General features: G+C 46.1%; 1 pseudogene; it reads right to left on the reverse strand.

The window, feature by feature from the left end:
* Window positions 1-133: 133 nt before the first annotated feature.
* LOC129393004 (leucine-rich repeat-containing protein 37B-like) lies at window positions 134-1,493 on the reverse strand (annotated as a pseudogene).
* Between the last annotated feature and the right edge of the window lie 20,702 nt (window positions 1,494-22,195).

The raw sequence follows: 22,195 nt of genomic DNA on the forward strand, positions 1-22,195 counted from the left end.
TACTGAGGGAACTCTGGAGGCAAAGATGGGACCATCTGCTGGGTCAGAGAGGGTTCTATCACCCTAGGGGGCTCTGAAGACTGAGCAGGGACTGCCTGCTGGACTGGAGAGGATTCTACCTCTTTAGGTGGCTCTAAAAGCTGAGTTGGGGCCTGCTGTAGGACTGGAGATGGTTTGACCTTCTCAGGTGGCTCTGATGGCTGAGCTGGTATCTCCCCTGTGGTGGAGGACTGACCTCTTCAGTGGACTTCAGAGGATGACTTGAGGCTTCCTGCTGGGTTGCAGATGGTTCAGCCTCCTTAGGGGGCTCTGGTGGCTCAGCTGGGAACTCTTGCTGGACTGGAGAAGGTTCTGCCTCCCTAGGGGGATCTGGAGTCTGAGTTGTGGCCTCTTGCTGGACTGGAGATTCAGTCTTTTCAGGAGAACACAGAGGTGGGGAAGGGAGATCAGGCTGGGCTAGAGAAAAGTCAGCCTGCTCAGGCTGGGATGGAGAAGATTCAACCTCCCCAGAAGACTCAGAAGGCTGAGCTGGCTGCTTCTGCTCACTGGGGGAAAGTTCAGGCTCTATAGGAGGACCTGGAGGCTCAGTTGGAGCCTCATCTTGGATTGCAGAAGGTTCCATCTCTTCTAGAGGCTGAGCTGGGCTCTCCTGCTGGGTCTGAGAAGATTCAACCTCCCTAGAAGACTCAGAAGGCTGAGCTGGCTACTTCTGCTCACTGGGGGAAAGTTAAGTCTCCATAGGAGGAATGGGAGGCACAGTTGGGGCCTCCTGTTGGGTTGCAGAAGGTTCCACCTCCTCTGGAGGCTGAATTGGGGTCTCCTGCTAGGCTTGGGAAGATTCTATCTCATTGGTAGGCTCTGAAGTTATGGTAACATCCACATCTGCAGGTTTAAATTGTAATGTTGGGCAAGTTATAATGAGCTTGATCCTCACCCGGAGGTTGAACTGTCACCTCATGATTTGGTGGAGTTTGAGCTAGACTCTCCATAGAGGACTCTGGAGGCAGCCCTAGAGGCTCATCAGAGTTCACCGGAGTTCTGGAGGCAGGCTGCTGGGATACAGTATATCCACACTTGAATATTCATCCAGCAAAGTTTGTTTCTGACACCGAGGTTTGGATAATTGGTCAGCAAGGCTCCAGTGCTGAGCTAGATCTCTCTTCAGCTTCTTGGGCGAAACAATAAATTTGGTTGGTTTTTGAAACCTTACTGTCTAGTGGAACAAGTATTTCATCTGCCTGATGATCTGCAGCCTGATCTAGGTCTGCAGTTTGAAACTTACTTTTGAGGTGAGGAAGTTGAACTAGGGTCTAGTTCTGATCCCAGTCCAGCATTGGAACCACCTCTGGGTGCCTTTTTTTCGGAGTCAACTTGTCATTTAGATCCTGGTGTGCAGCCGAGAACTGCTCTGGCCCGGGGGGCAGCTCTCCAGCTGAATCCGTGTCCAGGAACAGAACCAAATTTTCAGTCGATTCCTGGGGCGGGGCTGACATCTGGGAGGAAGCAGACGACGCCACGTAATCAAAGCCCTCCAGGTCAGCAGAGGGAGTAGACGCATGGGGAGATTCCCATGGGAGATGGGAGGAGCAGGAAGACTAGGGCTCAGTAGGCCCCGGGGGGTTAGAGGTCAGCTGGAGCGGGTCTTTGACCCACTCCAGAGGCTGAGCCTCCTGGACTAGTAGCCACAATAGTTGCCACGTGAGGAAGGGCCTTGGGCCCCAGAGACGCAGCTGGGACATGACACACGCTGGCGCCGCGCAGTGAGTGGGAGCCATTCTAACAGCCTGGAGAGGCTCGCACCCGCGATAAGCGTGCGCCCCGCCCAGTCTTTATGACATCTTTATGCCACCTTTATTAGGCTTGGGTCCAGATCTGCTCCATGTCTCCATGGCAATCTTATGTCACAATCCCGCCTAAGCTCCCCTTTCCCCCCTCCCCTCTCCTCCCCTTAGCGAGGTAGGATTTGGGCTGCAGACCCGGGTGGTCCCAGGACTCCTGGGGCCTGTTGTGGTGGGGTGGGGTGGGGGCATGGCAGAGCTTCCCAAGGAAGTCACGGGACCCCGCCTCAGGATATTCAGAAGCTCTAGTCCAGTTCTGGCAGCCTGAACTCTTCCTCCTCCAAGGTGAAATCCAAGAATACGCTTCCTTCCAAGGACAGCAACTGACCTGCAAAATGGGCGCCAGTTAGGGTGGCAGGGAGGACGCACATTACAGTCATTTATTCCAAAATTTGCCATTTTCGCCAAACTTTGGGTATCTTTTGTTGCATGTTTGATAATTCACCACCCTATTAGGTAGGGGCTGTCAGGGAGTAAGCCAGGACTCCAAATTTTCTGTAGGAGGGGCGTTGGGGGTAGGCAGTTCAGTCTGGGAGAGTGAAGAATCCTTTGCACTAGCCTGGGAGGAGGCTGAACTGTCATCCTGCCTTGACTTAACACAGCCATTACCCTAGAAGTTACAGCACCACCCTTCAGAGATCTACCCTGTGTGTACACATGGAGAAGAGGCTTAGGTAGTTAAAGTCAGCATGTTAAATAATTTCCTGAAATGCGACTATAACTAGAACCCAGCTGACTTCCCCCACAGCCGTTCTTACCTATTGTATTACTGTCTGGCACAATTACCAGCATGTAAACTCCAAGAAGGTGCTTCATCTTCTTCCAGTGACTAGCATAGGCGTAGCGTGCACAGTGATGATTTTAAAATTGAAAGGGGGCCAGGTGCGGTGGCTCACACCCATAATCCCAGAACTTTGGGAGGCTGAGGTAGGCGGATCACCGAGGTCAGAAGTTCAAGAACAGCCTGACCAACGTGGTGAAACTCTGTCTCTACTAAAAATACAAAATTAGCTGGGTGTGGTAGCGCATGCCTATAATCCCAGCTACTCGGGAGGCTGAGGCAGGAGGATCACTTGAACCTGGGAGGCGGAGGTTGCAGTGAGCCGAGATCGCGACATTGCACTGCAGCCTGGGCAACAAGAGTGAAACTCTGCCTCAATAAAATAAAATAAAATAAAATTGAAGGGATTCCAAGATTCGCCTCATTTAGGGATAGATCTATTGTTATAATCAGATTTCTGAAATCAGTGCTGACTTCCTCTCACATTTCACGGGAAGCTAGACTTCTTAAAGCTTGAAGTTTTCTTGGTGGGTTTTATTTAAATTGAATTAAAATAATTATTTTACAGGGAAAAACTTCAAAACACTTTGCAACTTTGGTGTAAAAGTTAAATAAAACACTCTAGCCCCAAATGAAGTTCTCACTGAAAAGAAACTTTTGCTCTTTTTTTTTTTAAATTCCATATATAGTAAATAATGACTTTTTTGAGATTTAGAAACTTAATCCCTATTTAAGAGCTTTCATATACAGTCATGAGTTGCTTGCCATCATAGCGTATACTTACACAAACTTAGGTGGTATAGCCTACAGCACACCTAGGCTATTTTTAGTAGAGACAGGGTTTCACCACGTTGGCCAGCCTAGTCTTGAACTCCTGACCTCGTGATTCACCCGTCTTGGCCTCCCAAAGTGCTGGGATTACAGGCATGAGCCATGGCACCTGGCCTGTTTGTTTGTTTTTTGAGATGGAGTTTCACTCTTGTTGGCCAGGATTCAGTGCAATGGCATGATGTTGGCTCACAGCAACCTTCGCCTCCCAGTTCAAGTGATTCTCTTGCCTCAGCCTCCCGAGTAGCTGGGATTACAGGCATGCGCCACCATTTCTCCATGTTGGTCAGGCTGGTCTTGAACTCCTGACCTCAGGTGATCCGCCGGCCTCGGCCTCCCAAAGCACTGGCATTACAGGTGTGAGCCACCACGCCTGGCTCTGTTACCCTTGAGTTTTTATCTCCACATACTTGAATTAAGCCGTGTAGTTCTTCTTCCCATCTGACATCTACAATCTCTTCACTGGGTCTGTACTCCACAGCTATTTTACCACTTTCTGAAATAAAGTTAGCAAGGAGCAATTCAGAATCTTTTTCATTCTAAAACTTCCTGCATATAATGGTAGCACCCCACAGTGAGACATTCTTTTGGTTTCTAAAAGCAGAAAATAAGAGCATTTCCCTGGAAGTTTCCTCATCTCATCACATACTTCCCTTTCCCTTTCCCTTTCCCCCTTCCTTCCCCTCCCTTCCCCTCCCCTCCCCTCCCCTCCCTCCCTTTCTTCTTTTTCAGGGTCTCACTCTGTCACCCAGGCTGGAGTACAGTGGCACTGTCATAGCTCACTGCAGCCTGGAATTCCTGAGCTCAAGTGATCTTCCTGCCTCAGCCTCCAGAGTAGCAGGGACTACACCACTGTGCCCGGCTAATTCTCTTTTTTAGAGACATGGTCCTGCTTTGTTATTTCAGGCTGTCTCGAACTCCTGACTTGAAGTGTCCTTCTGTCTTGGCCTCCCAAAGTGCTGAGATTTGAGGTGTGAGTCACCATGTCCGGTCTCACACCTCAGTTTTTAACATATGTATGAAATATCAACTGTGTTTGGTTCAAAGGACTTTATGATCTTACAGATAGGAACTAAGGAATAATAACATAAGAAATAAAAAATTTGGAAACAAAAATGTTCAATCACAATATGATTAAATAGTAAGGCATCAGGTGGGGGGTCGAAGTTCAAATCCAAAATGGAGACCACTGGGCTAGTAGACACTTCACATTAGAAGCACGGCTAGGTGTCTACTCCCTGAGAACCAAAATTCCACCAGATACAATAAGCAAAGCTTCAGAGAGAGAGAACACTTGAATATTTTATTGGCAGAAAATATCCCGCATACTCTATAGACAATACAACTTCCTTCAAGACAAATTAGAGATATAAGGCTTTTGGTCTAAGAAGTTTTGAGTGTGTGCAAGGGGATACCTTTGTATACTAGGGAGAGGTAAACAACCCACACATTTAGCTTGGTTATTAAAGGTTGTTACTCAGACTTGACAGTTGATGACCAAGGAAGTAAGACTTTCACTAGAAGGGCGGCCCAGGTTGGAAAGCCGAGAGCAATCAGGGCCACCTCTTACAAGCAAATAAAGGTCTGTGGTAACTTAATTAGGATCTGTCTCTAAGTCTTCAGGGCTGTGACCAGAAGAGCAACTCTGTTCAGGGACTCTTTGCTAAACATCGGGCTTCCTCTGGGCACAGCCTATAACATTTGCACCACTGTAGAACTGAACAGGGAATACAAGCAATGCCATTCAATAGCATGACCACTTCCAAGGCTCACAGCAAAGCAGCTGATTATTGCATAAGAATCCTATTTGGCCAATATGTCAGTGCCAGAAATGAAAGCTGGAACTGAATTCTCGATTCGGGAAACAAAATCTAGTAAACTCTTCGGCAGAGAGTTTATTCAGAGAGAAAACAACAATAGCATATTTTGTCGCTTACCTTGTAAGTATAGTTCTGAGTTTTTACATTTGTCATCTCATTTTCTCAAACAATATCCCCCATAAGGTTGATTGGATTACTAACCCCAGTTTGCAGATAAAGAGATTGCAGCTTAGAGATATTAAATATCTTCAAATCTCTCTGGCTATAAGACTTAAAATTGAATAAAAAAAATCTAAGAGACAGAGTTAGGACTCAAGTCCATGTGTCCAAAGCTTATAATCACTATTCTGTATGATAGGCATGCAATTAAAGAAGACCTGCCTCAAACATTTTCCGTGTGAACTGAGGCAAGTCCTTTTACAACTATAAACTAGGGACAATAGTTGCTGCCATTTTTTCTACAAATGTCACAAATAACAAATTTGAGCCTGTCTCTGTGAAAGAATTTAGCAAATGAAAGCATACTATGGAGTGTTTTAGATATCGATATTTTTATCCAATTAACTTTTCAAAATGAGTTTATTTGCTCATTGAAACTGAAGTTAAAATTAAGAAAGTTTTACCTAGAACCACAATCAACAGTTTCTGGAATGCATCTGACAAAACCTTCTGAATAGCAAGCTTCTGGGCTGTCTTCCCTTTCATAAGGAACAATAACGGTCTTAAATCCAACCAAAACAAATGGATTTAAGATGCCTATCTGAGTGATAATTGCTACACGTTTAAAAAATACAAATGCATCCACGATTCTTAGCTCATAATCTTCATGGTTAAGGGTAGACAGCACAAGGGTATGGTTGAATGGCTCTGTTATAGGTACATCCTGGCAGGGCCCATTTTTACTGCCTCCATCTAGTTGGGAAGTTCCGGAAGTACTAGAAGGGAGATACAAGCCAAGAACCTGGCACATGCTCACATCACCCAGAGATTTCAAATTCATCAGTTAAGGCTACACTCCTACAGACCCTACCCTCCTATGCATCAAGGGCTGAAATCACTCACCGAAAAAGGTTTGGTTGGCTGGACATGGTGGCCCATGCCTGTAATCCCAGCACTTTGGAAGGCCAAGGTGGGTGGAGGCCAGGAGTTCAAGAACAGCCAGGCCAACGTGGTAAAACCTCATCTTTACTAAAAATACAAAAATTAGAGAAGTGTGGTGGCACGTGTCTGTAATCCCAGCTACTTGGGAGTCTGAGGCACAAGAATAGCTTGAACTGGGAGGTGGAGGTTGCAGTGAGCCGAGATCATACCACTGCACTCCAGCCTGGGCGACAGAGTGAGACTATTCTTAAAAAAAAAAAAAAAAAAGAGGCCAGGCACAGTGGCTCACACCTGTAATCCCAGTACTTTGGGAGACCAAGATGGGCAGATCATTTAGATCACTTGAGGTCAGGAGTTTGAGACCAGCCTCGGCAACATGGTGAAACCCTGTCTCTATTAAAAATACAAAAAAAAAAAAAAAATTAGCTGGGTGTAGTGGTGGGCAGGAGGCAGGAGAACTGCTTGAACCTGGGAGGTGGAGGTTGCAGTGAGCCGAGATCACACCAGTGCACTCCAGCCTGGGCGACAGAGCGAGACTCCATCTCAAAAAAAAAAAAAAAGGACTGAATGTTAACACAAAAGTTTTTGTAAATCTTTAGATGATGACCTGGCATGGTGGGTGGCTCATGCCTATAACCCCAGCATCTTGAGATCCTGAGGCAAGAGGATCACTTGAGGCCAGGAGCTTGAGACCAGGCAGGACAACACAGCAAGATCCCCCATCTCTAGAAAAAATAGCCACATGTGGTGGTGCATGCCTATAGTCCTGGCTACTCAGGAGGCTGAGGTAGGAGGATCCCTTGAGCCCAGGAGTTTGAGGTTACAGTGAGCTATGATCATGCTACTGCACTCTAGCCTGGGCAACAGAGCGAGACCCTGTCTCTAAAAAAATAATAATAATAAATAGATAAATAAATAAATCTTTAGATGATTTGCTGGGATAACTGAAGGCTACAAGAGATACGTATGTGAAGGACTATTTTAGTACAAAACAAGTTCTTAACCCAAAACTGGAAAAACATTACTTCCTTCTTCCTCCTAAGCTTCCTGGCAGGAAATTGACTATACAATTTTAAATTTAAAGGTTCTGTCAGGTATTGCCTAAGGTGAAAACCTATATTGTGAGACAGAAAAACTCTGCCTAGGACTTCAGTAGCTCAGAGAGGGAAGGACTTAATATGTGTCTGAAAAGATGAGTTTTAGAAATTAAGAAAAAAGAGATCATTCCCACTTCAACTCCTTACCCTACTCTACCCCCATTGAAAACAGACCTTCCTCCGCCTTACCCACAGGTTCCTCCACCAAGCCAATGCCAGACTCCTGCAATCATAGGATGGCAGCACCACCTCTAAAGCACAGAACTTCAGGCTTTGCTTCGGAAGTGGCACCATGTCTCTTCATTTTCCCTTTCTTCAAGGGAAAATCCTTGAAGAAATTTCCTTCAGAAAACTCCTGAAGCTGTTAGGATTTTTAGTGTGAGTTCCTTCTGAGGATATTAATTAGGCTTCAAACTGTTTTGTTCTGAGAAATAAAAACTAAACTCCAGTCATTCAAGCTAAGAGTTGAGGCATTCTATGGCTTCAAAATCAAGTAAGATTTGCAAAGGAATTGCTAGATACAACCATTTTTTATTATATGCCACACAAACAGTGGAGAAAATTATGGATACCACCATCCAAGTGATTGAGATTATTAATTTAGGTAGCAGGCCAATTCAGACATGTCCACTTATCAATGGCAGGAGGCCTCTCACATCTCCTCCCTATAACCCATTTCAATACTTCTGTCTACAGTCTAGAATTTCAATGTTGAAAGGAGAGTGTGGTTATTGAAAGAAATCTACAAAGTTTACCCTGATGATCCTTTTTGACATCCACTGAAATCAAAGTAGTAATTCGGCAGTTCTTGGCATCAGGAGCTGTTTAGGGCAAGAGCCTGATGTGGAACTGCCTTATGTCTGCTGCCAAGACGAACCTAAAGTCACAAGAGATAGACCCATAAATATCACAACCTGCCAGAGATTTGAAAGAAAAAGAAAAGGACACTTAAACTAGATGGCAGTGGTGGTCAGGTAGTAACCCAAGGCTCTGAGTTCAGTAAGTAAATCTAATATGAATGCCCTCTCCTTTCACCTATCTATTGACTTGTAGAACATTTCCTTCATTACTGCATCAGCGATGAGCTTTATGCTGTGAAATTCTCAAAACCTAAAGCTTATGAAGTGGTCTCAATGTCCAAAGCGCACTACAAACTCATTACTTACAAAATGATGCCAACTAACTGTTTCATCATCTTTACCGTACCTTTACAATATTTGAGTGGCTATGTGAAATGGTCACAGGTTAGAAACAGATCATAGTCCAAAAGTTAAATAATATCTTACAGGTAATCATTTCAGTCACAGGAAGTGGGACCAGGATTGAAGAGGGTGTTGAACAAGCTACAGAAGTGGGTATAGAATACCCGGAGTCATTACTAAGCAGAGTTCTCAGATTTGATCAAGGTTAATTCAATGAGGAATGGAATATAGACAAGAGTAGGCAGCAAGATTAGCAGGAAGCAGTCAGATCAAGTAGCCAATCAGGCATTGAAATGGTCCTTGAAAAAGGAAAGGTGATTGAGTCGAGGCATACAATGAGATATCATTCTGTGGCTCTGGGAAAGTAAATTGGTTGGCATGTTAGCATGGAATAGGATTTCTACAAGGCCGCTTAAAGAATGTTTCCATCCTCTGAGAACTGAAGGGAGTTCCAAATAAGCAGTTTGTGAGTGATGATGAGCATGATGATGATGATAAAGTCTTCTTATGTAAGAGCTGGCAGAAGAGTTGGTCACACCTACATGTTTTAAATTCACATAAAAGTAAATATATGGCCGGGTGTGGTGGCTCACACCTGTAGTCTCAGCACTTTGGGGGGGCTGAGGCAGGCGGATCACTTGAGGTCAGGAGTTGGAGACCAGCCTGGCCAACATGGTGAAACTCCATCTCTACTAAAATACAAAAATTAGCCAGGTGTGGTGGTGTGTGCCTGTAATCCAAGCTACTCAGGAGGCTGAGGCAGAAGAATTGCTGGAACCCGGGAGGCGGAGGTTGCAGTGAGCCAAGATTGCGCCACTGCACTCCAGCCTGGGCGAGAGAGACTCCATCTCAAAAAAAAAAGGTAAATATAGCTAGGCATGGTGGCTTGTACCTAGCTACTTAAGAGGCTGAGGCAGGTGGATTGCTTGAGGTCAGGACTTAGAGACCAGCCTGGGCAACACAGTGATACTGTGTCTCTAAAATATTTTAAAAAGTAAATATAAGCAGAACTCTTCTGGTGAAAATTTCATTCATTCATTCATTTTTTAGAGATAGGGTTTCACTCTGTTGCCCAGGCTGGAGTGCAGTGATGCAATCATAGCTCACTGCAGCCTCAAACTCCTGGGCCCAAGCAATCCTCCCATCTCAACCTCCCAAATAGCTGGGACTACAGGTGCATGCCACCACAACTGGCTGATTTAAATTCTTTTTCTCTCTCTCACTCTCTCTCTGTGTCTCTGTCTCTGTCTGTCTGTCTGTCTTTTTCTTTCGTCTGACTCCGTTGTCCAGGCTGGAGTGCAGTGGCACAATCTCACCTCACTGAAACCTCCACCTCCTGAGCTCAAGCAATTCTCCTGCCTCAGCTTCCCGAGTAGCTGGGATTGCAGGCACCGTCCACCACACCTGGCTAATTTTTGTACTTTTAGTAGAGATGGGATTTCACCATGTTGGCCAGACTGGTCTCAAACTCCTGATCTCACCCACCTTGGCCTCCCAAAGTGCTGGGATTACAGGCATGAGCCACTGTACCTGGCCTGAAAAAAATAATACTTTTGATAAATCTGAAAATCTGGGGCCATTTCTGTCACTGAGAGAAGGTGTGTCTTTCCCCTTAAACTAGGTTCATGTTGCTGAGGAGGCAGAGGGCTGAGTTCTTCCATCCATCGCCTTCAAGTGTCAGGCGGCTTCCGGTTGGACAAGATGGCTACTCCAGTGGGCTTGTTTCCTCTCTGGTCTCTTTTTCTGTCTAAGACTCACTCCATACCAGCCTGAGCTTGGGACCATTGTTTTGCTCCTCTCATCCTCCTACCCCTAGAGCTGACAGATTTAGCAAATAAAATTTACAAGATCCTGTTAAATTAGAATTTCGGACAAACAATAAACTACCCCACACTGTCTCAGGAGGGTCCCTCAGAGATAAGTGTCACTGAGCCTCAGGAAGGAGGAAGCTCCATCCCTGCCCATCAAGCCCCCTCTTGGGGTCCCCTCAAGGAAGACAGTGGTTCCAGAAGGTGTGTTCCCACCCCCTTTCACAGCCTACCTCTCTCCCTTCCCTCTCTGACCCCAGGTTCCAGCTGGCCTGGGGATTTCTGGGAGGATCTGAAGAACAAGGCCATCTGCAGCAGGAGCCTCCTGTTCCTCACCACCTATGCTTCAGCCCTGCCCAACTAACAGCTCTCCATGTTCTAAAGAAGGCAGGAGTGCTGGACCACCCCAGCCTTCTGGAACCCCAGTTCTGTGACATTATCCATCTCCTGGAAATATGCTGGTTTTAACCATGCAAATTAGTTAAGCATCAGGCAGAAATAGCAGCTGGGCCTGGAAGCACAGGTGACATCTGTGAGGAAAATGGCTGGGTGGGACAGGGTGGAGAGCACGGGCTGTTCCCTTCCTTTCTGGGAATAGCACCACCTTTGAGGTAACTCCTTCTCTCATGGGGTTTTAGGCGGTGGCTGCCAGTGCCAGGGCCCTGTCCCCTGTCACCCCCCATAGTCATAGGAACGCTTCTGCGCCAGTCACTACATTTATAAGGGGAAGCTGGTGGGGCTGCTCAGCTTCCAACAGGAAGCCCATGTGTGCAGGGCCAGAGGACACAGCCCATCTGAGGTGCTAAGCTTCTGTGAAGAGGGAGTGGAGTCTGGACGGGATTCCAGTCCCACGGTCCACCCTTTCTGGGACCCAAACACACCCTTCCCCTTCCTTCAATTCTGAGAAGCAGTAAATGTCCCTACTTGCGAACAAGTTTGAGTTGGGTTTCTGTCACTTGCAGCCAAAAGAAACCTGCCAGCTACTGTCAGCATCGGTCAACCATCTGTGAAACGGTGAGCTGACAACCTGTCCCCTCCCTGTGAAGGCCACAACATCCCAACACCATTAGTCACCAAGGAAGTCTGGGAGAAATTTCTACCAGAAAGGGGCAAGGGAGGAAACATTTTGTTAATGCTGGCCCACTCTACCCTCTGAAACAGGGCGGCAGGATCTGGCAGAAAGAAAGTTTACAAGGGGCTTCTAAGCAGGCAGTGCTGCCCCGTGCCCTCCGGGCTTCTCCTCCCAGCAGGGCAGCAGCATATGGCACCCTGGGATAGGAGGTCTGCAGGGGCGGGGGCAGGGAGGCTGAACATCCTGGGGGCACCACTTTATGAGGAACCATTTATGGCCAGAACTCTACAGGGGCTTCAGGGACCTGAATGAACTCATCTCTGTAGAGTGAGAGTCCTGGGCAGGAGGAGAGGTTTCCATAGCCCAGGACCACATGCTGGAAATTTGGTCTCTGCAGCTTAAAATCTGAGAGAAGATGGTGTCTGCAGCATTCAAAGGGGGACCAGAGGGACCCTCCACCCCTGGCCCCCCCAGCTATTACAAACATGAGCCCTGGGAAGATTCCTATCAAAAACCCAAGCTGGGGCCCATGAGTCAAGTCTGGACGTGCAGCTTGGGGCAAGAGGACAGATGGACGCCACAGGCCATCTGTCTAAATATTTCCAAATTATAAATTAAATTAACAGGGTGTTAAATAAAGTATGTTCTAACCTCATCCCCTGACAAATATTCCTTTAAAATGATAAAATTTAAAAATGTGTATGAAGTTATGATTTGTACATGACAGAAAGTTACCAAATATCAAAGATCATAATATTTCTTTCCTTTTTTTTTTGAGACGGAGTCTCACTCTGTTGCCCAGGCTGGAGTGCAGTGACGCGATCTCGGTTCACTACAGCCTCTGCCTCCCGGGTTCAAGCAATTCTTAATATTGAGATGCGTAATAAAATAAAGATATGTGTAATTTATAAATTACTGAAACTATTCCATGACATTTATTTTTATTCCTTTCAGCAAAATCAATTATTATTGTCAAGATTTAAAAATACATGTAAGAAGGCTGGGCGCGGTGGCTCACGCCTATAATCCCAGCATTTTGGGAGGCCGAGGCAGGCGGATCACGAGGTCAGGTGATCCAGACCATCCTGGCTAACAAGGTGAAACCCCGTCTCTACTAAAAATACAAAAATTAGCCGGGCGTGGTGGCGGGCGCCTGTAGTCCCAACTACTCCGGAGGCTGAGGCAGGAGAATGACGTGAACCTGAGAGGCGGAGCTTGCAGTGAGCCAAGATGGCGCCACTGCACTCCAGCCTGGGCAACACAGTGAGACTCCATCTCAAAAAAAAAAAAATACATGTAAGGATTAAAACAGTCATATTCAAAGTACAAGTATCTTAATATTTTCATCAAAATACGTTTATGTAAAAAATTTAATTTTGTCAGAAATGTTTTCCCAAACAATATTCTTTTCAAATATTGAAAAGTATCTATTGCTGGGCCCAGTAGCTCACGCCTATAATTCCAGCGCTTTGGGAGGCTGAGGCAAGCAGATCATGAGGTCAGGAGTTTGAGGCCAGCCTGGCCAATATGGTGAAACCCCATCTCTACTAAAAATACAAAAACTATTAGCCAGGTGTGGTGGCGCACCTGTAGTCCCAGCTACTTGGGAGGCTGAGGCAGAAGAATCGCTTGAACCCGGGAGGCAGAGGCTTCAGTGAGCCGAGATCGTGCCACTGCACTCCAGCCTGAGCGACAGAGCGAGACTCCATCTCAAAAAAAAAAAAAGAGAAAGAAAAGTACCTATTAAATGAAAAGGCAACATACAAATTAGAATTAATCAAATTTGTAAATCAAAATGATTGAAATCCATTTTATTTTGATTTTTGAAAACTTAATTAAATTACATTAAATTAAAATTCATAATTCTAGCATTCAATGACCACCTCATTGCCAATGTAAAGAAAAGGTGGCCGGGTGCAGTGGCTCGCGCCTGTAATCCCAGCACTTTGGGAGGCCAAGGGGGGCAGATCACGAGGTCAGGAGATCGATCCCATCCTGGCTAACATGGTGAAACCCCGTCTCTACTAAAAATACAAACAAAACAAAACAAAACAAAAAGCCAGGCGTGGTGGTGGGTGCCTGTAGTCCCAGCTACTTGGGAGGCTGAGGCAGGAGAATCACTTGAACCCGGCAGGTGGAGCTTGCAGTGAGCTGAGATCGCGCCACTGCACTCCAGCCTAGGCGACAGAGCAAGACTCCATCTCAAAAAAAAAAAAAAGAAAAAAGAGTAAGCATCACGGTTTGTCTGAGGGCTAGACATAGATACAAATTTAAGAGTAATGTGTAATGTGATTTACTTCATCCTTTTCTCGTTTGCCCAGAGAAGACTCACTGGTGGCACCTGCAGCTGCAGCATCTTCCCGAAGATAACTTTGCCATGAAATATCTCACTTTATTATTATTTTCGCATCACTCTAGTATATCCACTTTGGAAACAAAAGGCATCATTCTATTTATAGCATTGTGTTTTTAGTAGCGGGATTTCCATTTACAAAATACAGTAATTGTCCATGGCTGAAAATATCAAATCCTAGAAAACGTAGCATTCCTACACGATACTAACATCATTCTCGAACAGTTGTTGGCCAAAGATTCATTTGATGAATCTGATTTTTCCAGAATAGACTATTCTGATGATTCAGATGATTCTGATGTTAGTTCTGTTTATAAATAATTCCAAGAACAGTTTTTATATTTTATTTTCAAACTGAAAATCATTCAGATTTGTGGCCAGGCATGGTGGCTCACGCCTGCAATCCCAGCACTTTGGGAGGCAGAGGCAGATGGATCACCTGAGGTCAGGAGTTCCAGACCAGCCTGGCCAACATGGTGAAACCCTGACTCTACTAAAAAATAGAAAAATTAGCCAGCTGTGGTGGCAGGCACCTGTAATCCCAGCTACTCGGGAGGCTGAGGCAGGAGAATTTCTTGAACCTAGGAGGCAGTGGTTGTGGTGAGCTGAGATCACACCACTGCACTCCAGCCTGAGTGACAGAGCAAGACTCTGTCGAAAGAAAGAGAGGGAGTGAGGGAGGAAGGAAGGAAGGAAGGAGTCAGATTTGCTTCAGCATCAAAGAGCAAGTTTCTGTAAAAGGAAGGAAAGGAAGGGAAGGGGAGGGAGGTGGGAGGAGGGAGGGGGGGAAGGAAGGAAATCCGTGATATTTGCTTCAGCCTCAAAGAGCATGTTTCTGTAAAATTAAATGAGCACTGGCAGTGAGCTGCCCTTTTTTTCCTAAACGGGAAAAGGGTTAATATTGCAAACTTTTCCTCAGCTTCTATGCAACTGAGACAAATACTGTGCTAACTCATGAGGACCTCTGGAACCATGATGTTAACTTGTCTTTCTCTTATCTAAGTCCTTTTCTGCCCACAGCTTCTCTGTACATCAAAATAGTGCCTACCAGAGGCCCCATTCAACCTTTAGATTTAGTTATAATTTTTCCCATGGACAGAGGATAAGATGTAGAGAAGCATCCCTCTGGGGCCTGAAAATTGTCAGTCAAGAGAGGATGCATGGGGTTAGGTGGTGCTGCACCAACGCCAGGCACCAGATCCGGACTAGCAGAGGCATTCTGTGGGCCTTAATTTTTTTGTTTGTTTGTTTGTTTGTTTTTGTTTGTTTGTTTTTGAGACAGAGCCTTGCTCTGTCACCCAGGCTGGAGCGCAGTGGTGCAATCTCAGCTCACTGCAACCTCTGCCTCCCAGGTTCAAATGATTCTCATGCCTCAGCCTCCCTAGTAGCCGGGATTACAGGCATGTGCCACCGCACCCGGCTAATTTTCGTATTTTTACTAGAGATGGGGTTTTGTCATGTTGTCCAGGCTGGTCTCGAACTCCTGGCCTCAGGTGAACTGCCCACCTTGAGCTCCCAAAGTGCTGGGATTACAGACATGAGCCACCACACCCAGCCTTGTAGTCCTTAATTAATTTAGTTGTTTTGTATGTAGAGTTCTCTAAATTGCAGGGCCCAGTTAGGGGCTCCTCTTGTCAGCTCTAAGGACAGGACTGGGAAAATATACTTCTGGAAATAAATTGCTGTAGAAAACAGAGGATTTTTTTTCCCCCCGAGATGGAGTCTTGCTCTGTTGCCCAGAGCTGGAGTGCAATGGCGCAATCTTGGCTCACCGCAACCTCCCCCTTCCGGGTTCAAGCAATTCTCCTGCCTCAGCCTCCCGAGTAGCTGGGATTACAGGTGCCTGCCATCACACCTGGCTAATTTTTGTATTTTTAGTAGAGACGGGGTTTCACCATGTTGGCCAGGCTGGTCTCATACTCCTGACCTTGTGATCTGCCCACCTAGGCCTCTCAAAGTGTTGTGATTACAGGCGTGAGCCACAGCGCCCACCCTACAGAGGAAATTTTAAGGAAATGTCTGCTTTGAATACTCAATAAAATATAAGACAAAACCAAAAATGATACAGTCTGCTGAAATTCTGACAGCAATGATAAAAGAATTTTCAAGGAACTGAAATCCAGTGACAAAAATGAAATCGATCAAGGCTGTAGTTGCACACCTGAGACATTCCTCGAGAAGGCAGAGGAGAAAGGTGTGAAAAACAGTGAACCAGAGAAGGATGGCCAGGGACAACAAAGATTGGAGCTCGGAAGTTGAATGACAGATATTCTGGAGAAACACACCAGAGATGACAAAAGGTGGGTCTGTGGAGCTGACAGGTGTACTTTGTTCCAAAAAAAAAAAAAAAAAAAAAAAAAAAAAAGACCGTTACTGCTTAGACATATTTCAAATCATATGATTAATAAGACTGAATTTTTGGCTTTATTATCAGGCTTGTCTTTACTCCACAGAAGGTATACCTTCTCAGATATTTTAGGAATAAGTATACAAATTGATATAAACTGGGTTACAAAAAATACCTCAGGCTTTCCAAGGAGAAATTATAGAGATAAATATTCTGACTACAATTAAAATCCCACAGAGACCAGCCTGGCCAACATGGTGAAACCCTGTCTTAACTGCTTTTGTTCCAATAAAACAAAATAGAGAGCAGGATCCTCAGGCTTCGATGCTATTTGCTTAATCCAGGTGGTCTGTGGAGATGCCTGGGACAGAAAGAAGCAGCCGGACTCCAGAATCCCCCATGTTAATAGCTATTCTATGCTATGTCCCCGTCTTATTGCTGGCAACTCACCTCTCAGCTCAAGCATTGTGACATTACAGCAAGAAGTATTAATATAAACGACACAAAAGAAAAAAGAAACCATGGGGTTTTGTTTTATTAACTAGGTAGGCATTGTACATGTGCAGGGTGGGAAACGATCAGGAGACAGGTATCCAATGAGCATCTGCCGTGTATCAGGCACTGTGCAATGTTCCTTACATACCACGATCCCATTTAATCAAAAAACACTGCAGAGGGCTACCACTGCCTTCCTTTTACACACGAAAAAACTGAGGCTTAACAGTTGCTCATGGGAAGCTGAACCAAGAGTCAAAACAAAAGACTTTCAGGCCCCAAAGGCTGCACTGTTTCCACTGCACAAAGTTGTCTGCACTGTGAGCAACAGAGAGGAGGAAAGGGGACTAAAAACAAAAACCAAAAATCCCATAAATAAAATAAATGAACTGAGCGTTCAACCCAAAAAGTTATAAGGAGCAGAAGGAAAACATTTCCAAGGAAATCAGGAAGAAGCAAGCTTAAGAATAAAAGCATGACATGTATATTTAATTGGATCCAGGGGAAACTGTTGGGGTGAGATGTTAAAAATGGAGTTAGGAAATGACTGGAGAACTTGTGTATTACACTCCACTTCCTATGGACCTTGGGTCTTCTCTGTAACACCAATGTTGGACTAAATTCTTCAAAGTTTCCTTGCAAGGAGACGGCCACTCTAAAGCCAAGGAGTTACCACCAACAGATTCCTTTAATAACAACACAATAGGTAAATTACCCCTGAAGGCAAATATAACTGATTATCTTATAGGTTTTAAAATCTTGTCTCAGAAGCATTGCTATGGGCCAGGTGCAGTGGCTCACACCTATAATCTCAACACTTGGGGAGGTTGAGGTGAGAGGATGGCTTGAGCACAGAAGTTCAAGACCAGCCTGGGCAACATAGTGAGATGCTGTCTCTACAAAAAATAAAATGAGATAAATTAGTGGGGCATAGTGCTGTGTGTCTATAGTTCCAGCTATCCGGAAGGCTGAGGTGGAAGGATCTCTTGAGCACAGGAGGTCAAGGCTGCAGTGAGCTATGATTGTGTGTCTGGTAATTGGTGGGTTCTTGGTCTCACTGACTTCCAAGAATTAAGCCGCAGACCTTTGCGGTGAGTGTTACAGCTCTTAAGGTGGCACATCTGGAGTTTGTTCCTTCTGATGTTCAGATGTGTTTGGAGTTTCTTCTTTCTGGTGGGTTTGCAGTCTTGCTGGCTCAGGAGCAAAGCTGCAGTTCTTCACGGTGAGTGTTACAGCTCATAAAAGCAGTGTGGACCTAAAGAGTGAGCAATAGCAAGATTTATTGCAAAGAACAAAACAACAAAGCCTCCACAGCGTTGAATGAGACCCGAGCAGGTTGCCACTGCTGGTTCAGGCAGCCTGCTTTTATTCTCTTATCTGGCCCCACCCACGTCCTGCTGATTGGTAGAGCTGAGTGGTCTGTTTTGACAGGGCAGTGATTGGTGTGTTTACAATCCTTGAGCTAGATATAAAGGTTCTCCACGTTCTTATCAGATTAGTTAGATACAGTTTTGACACACAGGTTTTCCAAGGCCTCACCAGAGCAGCTAGATACAGAGTGTCAATTGGTGCACTCACAAACCTTGAGCTAGACACAGGGTGCTGATTGGTGTGTTTACAAACCTTGCGCTAGATACAGAGTGCTGATTGGTGTATTTACAATCCTTGAGCTAGACATAAAGGTTCCCCAAGGCCCCACCAGAGCAGCTAGATACAGAGTGTCGATTGGTGCACTCATAAACCCTGAGCTAGACACAGGATGCTGATTGGTGTGTTTACAATCCCTGAGCTAGACATAAAGACTCTCCACGTCCTTACCAGACTTAGGAGCCTAGCTGGCTTCACCTAGTGGATCCTGCACGGGGGCTGCAGGTGGAGCTGCCTGCCAGTTCTGCGCCATGCGCTCGCATTGCTCAGCCCTCGGGCGGTAGATGGGACTGGGCGCCGTGGAGCAGGGGGCGGCGCTCCTCGGGGAGGCTTGGGCTGCACAGGAACTTACGGAGGCGGGGGAAGGCTCAGGCATGGCGGGCTGCAGTCCTGAGGCTTGCCTTGAGGGAAGGCAGCTAAGGCCCGGCGAGAAATTGAGCGCAGCGCCGGTGGGCTGGCACTGCTGGGGAACCTAGTACGCCTTCCGCAGCCGCTGGCCCGGGTGCTAAGTCCTTCATTGCCCGGTGCCGGCAGGGCCGGCCGGCTGCTCCGAGTGCGGGGCTGCCAAGCCTACGCCTACCCGGAACTCCAGCTGGCCCGCAAGCGCGGCACGCAGCCCTGGTTCCCGCTCGTGCCTCTCCCTCCACACCTCTTTGCAAGCTGAGAGAGTGGGCTCCGGCCTTGGCCAGCCCAGAAAGGGGCTCCTACGGTGCAGCGGTAGGCTGAAGGGCTCCTCAAGTGCCGCCAAAGTAGGATCCCAGGCAGAGGAGGCGCCGAGAGCGAGCGAGGGCTGTGAGGACTGCCAGCATGCTGTCACCTCTCAATTGCACCACTGCACTCCCCACCCTGGGTGACAGAACGAGATCTTGTCTCAAGAAAGCATTGCTAAACACTTTCTTCCATAAAATTATATTTTGCCCTGAGGGAGGCCCCCAGCCAGACTGTGAAGTGCCACCTCCTGCTGCTGGCCCCTGAGGGTAGCGGGCAAGGAAGGAGCATGTCTCTGCTGTGGGAAGTGCCAGGGAAAAGCCCCTGGATTGGGTCACCATGAAACGCAAAGTGGGTGAAATACAAACATACCTTTGAAAGACAAATATGGACCTTAGTGAATGAGTCTGGGTCATGGCTGGACCGGAGAAATCCCAGGGTGAGCCAGCCCAAACACACCATCCGTGGAATAAAAAAAGGAACTGCTACTCCAATGGTCAGCCCTGTGAGAAACGCATCCTTCCATCCAGCTAAAATCTGCCTGTGTCCATCTTGTCTGCTCAACACCAGTCCCCATGCTTTGGGACACAGAGCACTGTACCCTCCTGCATGGAATGGCCAGCCACTGGGCTTCAGAGCCAAACAAACCTGGGCTCAAAGTCCAGCCCTGACTCTCTGTTGTGTGATGTCCGGCATAATGGTGCTAGTAGTTGATGTGCCCATCTGCCCCACCTCTGCCTGGCTGTACTTGTAGCTAGTACATGTATATTATATATGTGCCCGACTGTATCATTGTATGTTCCAGGATGGTCATGCCTGAGTTTTTTTTTTTTTTTTTTTTTGGTGGGGGGAATCTCACTCTATTGCCCAGGCTGGAGTGCGGTAGCACGATCACGGCTCACTGAAGCCTCAAATCCCTGGCCTTAAGTGATCTACCTGTCTCAGCCTCCTGAGTAGCTGGGACTACCGACCTGCACCACCAAGCCTGGCTAATTTTTTAAAATTTTTGTAGAGGTTGAGGAGGGCGGAGCTCTGTTGCCCAGGCTAGTCTCGAACTCCTGGACTCAAGTGATCCACCTGCCTCGGCACTGGGAGTACAAGTGTGAGCCATCACACCCAGCTTCCCTGAGCCTTTATACAGAACTCGCCTTTGAGTTAGGTTCTGTTGTATATTCTAGTTAGGGCATTATATTGATTTTTTAAATTACTATCATTCTGAATTAATAACAAATTGTGGTACATTCATACAATGGAATAGAACTCAGCAATAAAAAGTAATGAGGGGAGGTGGGGATGGTTAATGGGTACCAAAAAAAAAAAAAAAACCCCGGAATGAATAAGTCCTAGTATTTGAGAGCACAATAGGGTGGCTATAATCAATAATAATTTAATTATATATTTAAAAATAACTAATGGCTGGGCATGCTGGCTCACGCCTGTAATGCCAGCACTTTGGGAGACAGAGGGAGGTGGATCACCTGATGTTAGGAATTCGAGACTAGTCTGACCAACATGGTGAAACCCTGTCTCTACTAAAAATACAAAATTAGCTGGGCCTAGTGGCACGTGCCTGTAATCTCAGCTATTTGGGAGGCCGAGGCAGAAGAAATGCTTGAACCCAGGAGGCAGAGGTTGCAGTGAGCCAAGATAGCACCATTGCACTCCAGCCTGGGCAACAAGAGTGAAACTCCATCTCAAAAATAAATAAATAAATGAAAATAAAAATAAGAGTATATAATTGGATTGTTTGTAACACAAAGGATAAATGCTTGAGGGTCTGGAAACCCCATTTTCCATGATGTGATTATTATGCATTGCATTCCTGTATCAAAACATCTCAGGTATCCCAGAAATACATACGCTTACTATGTACCCACAAAAACTATAATTAAAAATTTAAAAAGTAATGAACTGTTGGCACATAAAACAACATGGATAAATCTCAAAATAATTATGGTGAGTGAAAGAAGCCTGACAAAAAAAAGTACACACTGTATGATTCCATGTCTAGAAAGCACTAGAAAATATAAACTAACCTATGATGACAGAAAGCAGATCAGGGTCAGGCGTGGTGGCTCATACCTGTAATCCCAGCACTTTGGGAGGCGGATCACATGAGGTCAGGAATTCGAGACCAGCCTGGCCAAAGTGGTGAAACCCAGTCTCTACTAAAAATACAAAAATTAGCCAGGCATGGTGTCGGGCACCTGTAGTCCCAGCTATTTGGGAGGCTGAGGCAGGAGAATTGTTTGAACCTGGGAGGCAGAGTTTGCAGTGAGCCAAGATCGCGCCACTGCACTCCGGCCTGGGTGACAGAGCGAGACTCCGTCTCAAAAAAAAAAAAAAAAAAAAAAAGAAAGAAAAAGAAAAAAAAAAAAGAAAAAAGAAAAAGAGAAAGCAGATCAGTAGTTGTTTGGGGGTGATGGGGAAGTAGAAAGGGCAGAAAGCAGGATCACCGGGGGTAATGAGGAAACTTTTTGAGAGGATGGATATCTTCACTATCTTGAATGTGATGATTTGAGCTGTATACCAAGGGTCAGATACCAAATTGTAATCTCGGTATATGCACAGTTTATTATATGTCAGTACCTCAGTAAATCTGCCTAAAATGTTTAAAAATTACTGTAATCATACAAAATACATTTTATGAAAAGGAAGTCATGAATGGAGCATGGTTGAGAACCCCAGCATCAGGTAGATTCAGAAGGAAGTCATGAGTGGAGCATGGTTGAGAACCCCAGCATCAGGTAGATTCAGAAGTGGGGAAAAGCATCTCCCACTTCCCCTTCTTCAGGCCAGCGTGCTGTGCAATTTATCCAGTGGCCACTAGAGGACAGCAGCGACTCATGTACAGGAAGTCGGCGTTTCAGGGTTTCAATACTAAGAATTCCCTGCTCTGTGCTCCCTATCCTGGGAGGTGGGCGTTAATACCCCCATAATACTCAGTTAGAGCTGAGACTTGGGACTTGGTTTCTGGCTCCTGGTTCCACCTTGTTGGTCCCCCAACACCGGGAGCACAGGGAGGTCGCCCAGGCTATAGCGCAGTTGGCACTATCTCAGCTCACTGCAACCTCTGCCTGCCAGGTTCGAGCAGTTCT

The sequence above is a fragment of the Pan paniscus genome, chromosome 19, assembly GCF_029289425.2.
Source record: "Pan paniscus chromosome 19, NHGRI_mPanPan1-v2.0_pri, whole genome shotgun sequence".
Lineage (NCBI taxonomy): Eukaryota > Metazoa > Chordata > Mammalia > Primates > Hominidae > Pan > Pan paniscus.